General features: G+C 40.2%; 1 non-coding gene across 1 annotated transcript; it reads left to right on the top strand.

Annotated features, from left to right (window-relative positions):
• Nucleotides 1–6333: 6333 nt before the first annotated feature.
• Nucleotides 6334–6405, top strand: Trnae-cuc. Its single transcript has one exon. It is a non-coding gene; the product is annotated as a tRNA-Glu (tRNA).
• Nucleotides 6406–6860: the final 455 nt, after the last annotated feature.

Genomic DNA, 6860 nt, shown 5'->3' with positions numbered 1-6860 from the left:
TAAGTTTAGAACCCAGATGCTGGTATGTCAGCCCTGAACTGCGACTATTGTGTGTGGGTCAGGTGAATTGCCTCTCCTTCGAGGATGGCTAAAGTTGTAACCACAGGACCACTGCGAGAAAGAGTGGCCGATAGGAACCAACCAAATTTGGCCTCTATGACAAACTCTTCGGCTAGATGTTCTACTGCAATGTAGCATGGCTGTGGAGTGGTGGGAAATTCTGTCAGCTTTTTACTTGATGCAACTCTTGGTCTTTCTGGTAACTAACTGAACTGACTGTTGTTGGAGTAAATCCATTCCCAGTAATGAGTCGCCTCAGAAATGGACACCTTCAACAATGCAGACATAGTGATCGAGGTCGAGTTTAAGGTGGATGGTGAAAGAGAGGTCCGCCGTGGCCTTAACAGCCATTGACAGTGTCGTAACTCCTTGTATTGCACTAGAACTATCCAGCAGATGGAGATTTGGTGGTAAATTACAGACCCTACAATTCGGCCGCCCGGGGACTGGGAGCCTTTCCCCGGACCGCAGAAGGACGAAAAGGGGCATTTCTGGATGAAGGGGCTTCTCTCACCACAGTTACCGAACTTTCCCCAGCTGACGTGACACCTCGAAGCGCCTTGCACCTTGCTTCGGTGATATCTACTCCATCGGCGGTTCGGTGAGTCGGAAGGACGACGTGGAGAATGCTTCAATTTGTCTGGTGAGCTGGGCTTGCGCACTTGCATGTGCAGGTGCCCCGTGAACCACTGCTGTCTGCAGAGGATTGTCACTATTGAATTTCAGGGTAGGATTGACGTCCTTTGATGCATTCTTGTGAAACAGCCAGAGGCGCGGGTCATTTGACGGTTGGTGAGGCTTGGGGTAACGCAGTGTTCCTAACTGAGAGGTGTTGTTCTAGGGGTGGCAGAGCAGCCCTCACTCCAATGTCACATCCCAAGTGGCCTGGCACCGTACTACCATCTTACTGGCTGGGGGAGGGGGGTTCAGAGTAATCAGCTTTCGGCGCACACAGCCTGGCAAACCAGCAGCAAAAGTCCTCCTCCAGAGGACTTCGACGTCTCCGATGTCGCAGGGGTAGTCCCGGGCCCTTGCATGACCAACGTTCCCACTGTTTGGAAATAGTCCAGCAGGGACTGACCCGGCATTATCCTAGTCTGAGATAGCATATCAATAAAATGGCTAGGTGTACTAACCCCCCGCAACTTAGATCGTAACTTTGCCTTGAATTCGAGCCATGTTATCCCTCCTTCAAGCAACAGGCTCAGGAGCCCCATCTAGGTGTACCGGCGCGCCCTTCCCCGGGCCATACCTTCAATCTCTGAATTGCGTTGTAAGCCATAGGATGTAGGTGTTTCCCCATGGAATGTCGGTTTCTCGTCGCGTCCTCGAAAGGGCAAGATGGGTGGCATCGGACGTCGACTCTTGCCGCCTTGTGTATGCTGAAGGCAGGGTTCCAAGTGAACTTTTAATAATGTTAACGTGGTTCGAAAAAATGTTTTTGCTCTTACGTTTATTCACTGGTCACAATACAACACAATACAATAAATACAACACAGGTCAGGCCAGGTCGCCAACCCTTCTCGCAACACAAACACTCATTAAGCCCCTTACTTTACACAACTTTTTTTAACCTGGTAAAAAGACTCCCTGTGGGACAGCAGAGTACCTGACCTAGTTTCTAGTGTCCATTGACGGCAGAGTTACCGTTAGTGACAGTAATGATGACCTGAGGTGGCCCAATAAGGTAGTTACATATTGAAGGCCCGTCAGTCAGTCATCCTGCTAATCCTAAAACCAGGTGTGCTTCAGCAAATGTCTTCACGTCTACAATAATGGTAATAGTAATAACAGTAATAACAATAATAATCACGACAAGGAAAAATAATATTATTGACAACAATAATGATAATAATAATAATAATAATTATAATAATAACTACTACTATTAATAATAATAACAATGATGATAAGGATGATAGTTAATCAACAACAACAATAATATTAGTACTGATACTACTACTACTACTAACAATAATGAAAATAATGATAATGATAACAACAATGCTAATAATAATAATAATAACAATCATAATTGATAACAGTAATGATAATAGAAATAACAATGATAACAGCAATAGTATCTGTGATAGTAATAACAAAATAATGGTAATAGTAGTAATGATATTATTAATGATACTAATATTGATAATAGTGATAAAGACAATAGTAATAATAATATTGATAATAATGATGATGGTGATGATGATGATAAAATAACAATATGATAGCAATAATAACAACCATTATAATTCATAAGCTAGTTTCCAAACAATACATTGGCGAAATACGTTATCACAAAATATCACATTGCTGAACAGATGTGACAAAGGGGGCTTAGCTAATGAGGATGTGCCGCCTAGTGCCAAAAGGGGCTAAACAAATAAGCATTTGTGTAATTTACTCAACGTTGTTCGAACTACCAGAAGTAAAACAAAAACTCCGCTCCTGCCTATGACAATGATAATTTTCATACCATAAACAGCTATTACAAAACTCTTAGGGGGAAAAGTCGATCTCCTTTTTAGGTTTAATTGGTTAAACCCAAGTGGTGTCACTAATCTTTTTAAGTCATTTGGGCAAGAGGGACTCAGAGCGTTAAAACTCTCCCATGCAGCTAGACGGGAACCGATGCTTGACGCCGGCCGTGACGCAACTGTACCTTCCCGGCGTCACTGGCCAGCTGTTCGGCAGGCAGTGCCCTCCTCACATGGTCGCCGTCAACCTCTACTGGGCCACGGCTTCTTCGGAGGCGCTGTTTCTTTGCTGTCTTGTCTACTGAAGGGCTTTGGGGTTTTGGATTAAGATCTTGCCTTTATCTCTGGTGCGGTTTATATCTATTTTCCTGTTTTAAGATTAAATTGTTTTATGTTTTTGTTCTTCCATGTGTGTTTTTTCCCACTTCTATAGTTTCAATACTTTATTAACTCTATTTCATATATTTACCTGTTTGTTTATAAATTGCGTTATTAAGTTTACCCAATGCCTCTAAGCTTATATTCTTAATCAATTCCTCAAGTAAATTCTAGGATCTGTGTCTCTTTAAGCTGATGGCGATGGAGGATGATAACGAAGATAGGATTGATCGTAATGATAATGATAACAATGGTAATGATAGTAATTATGGCAGGAGACCGGGCTTATTTCGGGAAAACGACATATCGCCCAGAGAAATAGGTAAAGAGAACGAGTGTAAGCAACCCCCCCCCCCCCCCGACACTCCCTCCGCGGTGGAGATTATATTTAGAAGTCCAAACTTGCCGTACCACTAGATTTAAATATAGAATCTTTTACCTTTTCTGTCTGCCTGTCGCGTCTCACTTTTAACAGCAGATATTACATTCGTGTTCAGAGTTAATAAAAAAAAAAGAAAAACGCTGATTAAAGCTGTATCATATGCTATCGAAGTAATTAGAATTATTATGGCATGCGAGTTCAAGAAGTAAAACAAACATGCACCACACGCGTCTACTCAAGCTGATTATTGTGTTACCGTGTACATAGCTGGTGTGTGGCGTTTAGCAGTCTCCTTTTCTTCGAACATTTCTTCCTTGAATACCCATTAAGCGTTGACAGCAGTGTTTTCGCCTGTCTGCAGTTGACATTGTGTTTAGGCTATTCCATCTCTTAATATTTAATAATTTTAGTCTCATCTTATTTGATATATCATTCATATAATATCTTCCATCATTTATATATGAACGCCACTGATCTTTATACAACATACCGTTAACACAAAAGACTTCCAGAATGTTTTCAGTTATTCAGTGACTAAAATTGCAAAATATGCAGCGCTTTAGATATTGTCATCGAAAACCCTCGGCCTAATTCACCACATATCTTGACCTAAGGCACAGGGGAAAGTTTCTCTTAGGTTTGGCGTAAGATAGGTCCTAAAAGGCCTAGGTTCTAGATCTCCATGTGGATAGTAGCTAGTCAGGGTATGAGTGACGACAATAGTGTGTCCATGTAAGTTTTGTGATTTGTGACTTTGTGTTATGTTATTAAAAGCCGTTCTACCATAAGGAGTTTTATTATTTTTCCCTTAATGTATGAATGAATATCAAACTAATCTATTGTGAATGTGAACCAACACATTGGGTTCCTGTGGCGTTTGAGTTCAATCTACTTGTATACATTTCTTGCTGACTATCTCGGTAAAGATTTTATTCCTACAGCTCAAGACGGGCTGCACTTCATTCAATGTAGATCATACTCACTGGGATGGAAACCTGCATCTCCTCCAGTGGTCATAAATCTCTCTTATTACCCTGTTTCTCCCACAGCCGATCAGAGGAAAGGGAGTAAGCGCACCTGTCTCTTTGGGGTCTCAATCAGCTGATTCCCAATCCTGCTTCAATTTCGTTGCAAGTGGCAGACTCAAGTACTTTCTTATCCTATTTTCTGGCAGGTCGAATTTTTCTTCCTACCTATTGCTATGTTGGTTCTACTGTTTGTTCTCCCTCAAATAAATCAACTTACTTTTTTCTACCTTTCCTTCCAATACTGCCATCCACGTTAAATCTAAATTCATTATATTTTTTTTACTAAATATTTTTTACTGATGTTCTGGAGACCGCACACACTGGAACTAGCTTTATATGCATTCACATGGAATCCTTTCCAAATACCGTAAACAGTTGGCCGCCCGTTTTGGGTAACGCCCCTGTCGTCTCATCCTCTATAAGGTGGTACCAGGGCCTCATCACCTTGTTACTGATCCAGCTGTCACATTTAAACGCTTTCCTCTTTCCTTCGACCGCTGCTGCTGTCTGTGTAACACAGTACGAAAACGGTGAAAGTAAATTTGAAAAATATGCAGCTTCATATAGTGTTCTGGATAACTCTCGGCCTAATTCAAAACAAATCTTGATTTAAGGCAAAGGCGAAAGTCCTTTTGTCATCGGGCATGGTAGAAGGTATGTCCTGGCAAAGATCTACGAGGCTTAGGTTTTAGATCTCCATGTGGATAGTAACTATTCAGGGTATAAGTGATAATAACAGACGAAGTATGATGCCAACACAGGCAGCAGGTGAACTACTACATTTACATCTCACAGGCAGAAGATCGGAGGAAAGCAAGGGGCAAACCACCTTATTATCTCTTGTACAACCATGATCTATAGAACGAAAAATGTTAAACATCAATGGCGTGAATGGATCCATGACCTCGCCAAGTGAAACATCGTTCAGTAGGAATAGAAAGAAAAAGCTTTAAGAAATGCCCCTCTGATGATGACCTATACATAAACAAATAAGTAAATAAATTTGCAGTGCCCTACAACTGAAGATAAAGGTCTGCTGCCTGAACGAAGCTTGCGAATATTCCAAAGCAGTTTTCCGAACAGAAAACAAAACAAAATTCCTATCTGTACCACCTGCATGACGAAGACGAGAAACGGACGCACCACGAAACCAGTACCAACGAGGATCAAGTTTTAGACGTCAAGCAGTTGGACGAATGTGCATGAACGAGAGGACGAATGAGCCAAACTACAATAGTCACTAGAGTAGAGGGAATTATATCCCTCCTGTAATATATTACTGGAATATCAAAAGCTTCAGGAATCTTTAGATATTCTCGATATGAAGTAGAAATACATCAATTATCTGTTAGATAGTTTGAACATAATTCATAATTTCGGTGAAGGAAAAATAATATACTAAGAAAAGAAATGTTTGGTGATTGGAGAATTCATAGTTTTCTAAAGATCGTATTTTTTTTAATAGAGATTGGAAGGTAAGAAGTTATCTTGCATTTCTGAACATAGTAGTGGCTTTTAAAACTAGATTGAACCTCCGTGTATGCATTCTAAATGAGTTTTTTTCTGTAACTGACATCTAAAATTCCTAGTCAGTAGAGTGCTCGGGAATACATGTTTACATTAGAAATGACATGGGTAGCTGTAGAGAGAGAGAGAGAGAGAGAGAGAAAGTGCATATTGTATCGAGCACGAAAACTCAACCTTCCTTACGTATGTCAATATACGCTCATGGTTACTGTCGCTCTGAAACTAAAGAACAGAGAGTGATGTGTGTGTAAGAGAGATAGATAGAGATATATAGATAGATAGAGATAGAGACAGATAGATAGATAGATAGATAGATAGATAGATAGAGAGAGAGAGAGAGAGAGAGAGAGAGAGAGAGAGAGAGAGAGAGAGTGCTATAATATACGTAGCTTTTCAGGTATTAATTAAGAATAATTTGTAGAACACATGTATCCAAATTCCATATATCGTGAAATAAATTTATTAAACCTTCCTAATTACATCCCGTGTGGTCTAGTGGCTAGGATACGCGGCTCTCACCCGCGAGGCCCGGGTTCGATTCCCGGCACGGGAAGCATTTTGAATCCGTAAACACCAAGTTCTTTCTCCGCTTCTATTACCCTCTTTATCCACTCAACTGACAAACCTTTCGGCATGGGCATACTGTATTTTGATCTTATTCTTATAATTAGGGTATCTCTCGTAATATTCATGAATTATGAACGGTTTATAATATCTGATAATTTAGTGTGCACATTTTTATGTGATTAATCAATTAAATTTTCCGTAATCATTAATTTGTGTTATTAAAGATATAATCCACTTTATTCATAAAATTTTCTAAAATTATTACCATATTCTGCCACAACTTGGGCACAGATACGTACATACATATTTTCAGAGTTCAACTGAAAGGAAGAAAAACTGATATTGACAAGGAGCCAGTTTAATACACAATAGAAAAAGGAGAGTGGTTTAAATAACTCGATCCTGCTTAAAAATATTTACTTAATGTAGAATGTAATCTAG

The sequence above is a fragment of the Penaeus monodon genome, chromosome 1, assembly GCF_015228065.2.
Source record: "Penaeus monodon isolate SGIC_2016 chromosome 1, NSTDA_Pmon_1, whole genome shotgun sequence".
Classification (NCBI taxonomy): Eukaryota; Metazoa; Arthropoda; class Malacostraca; order Decapoda; family Penaeidae; genus Penaeus; species Penaeus monodon.
This window is presented reverse-complemented; position numbering and strand designations above follow the sequence as displayed.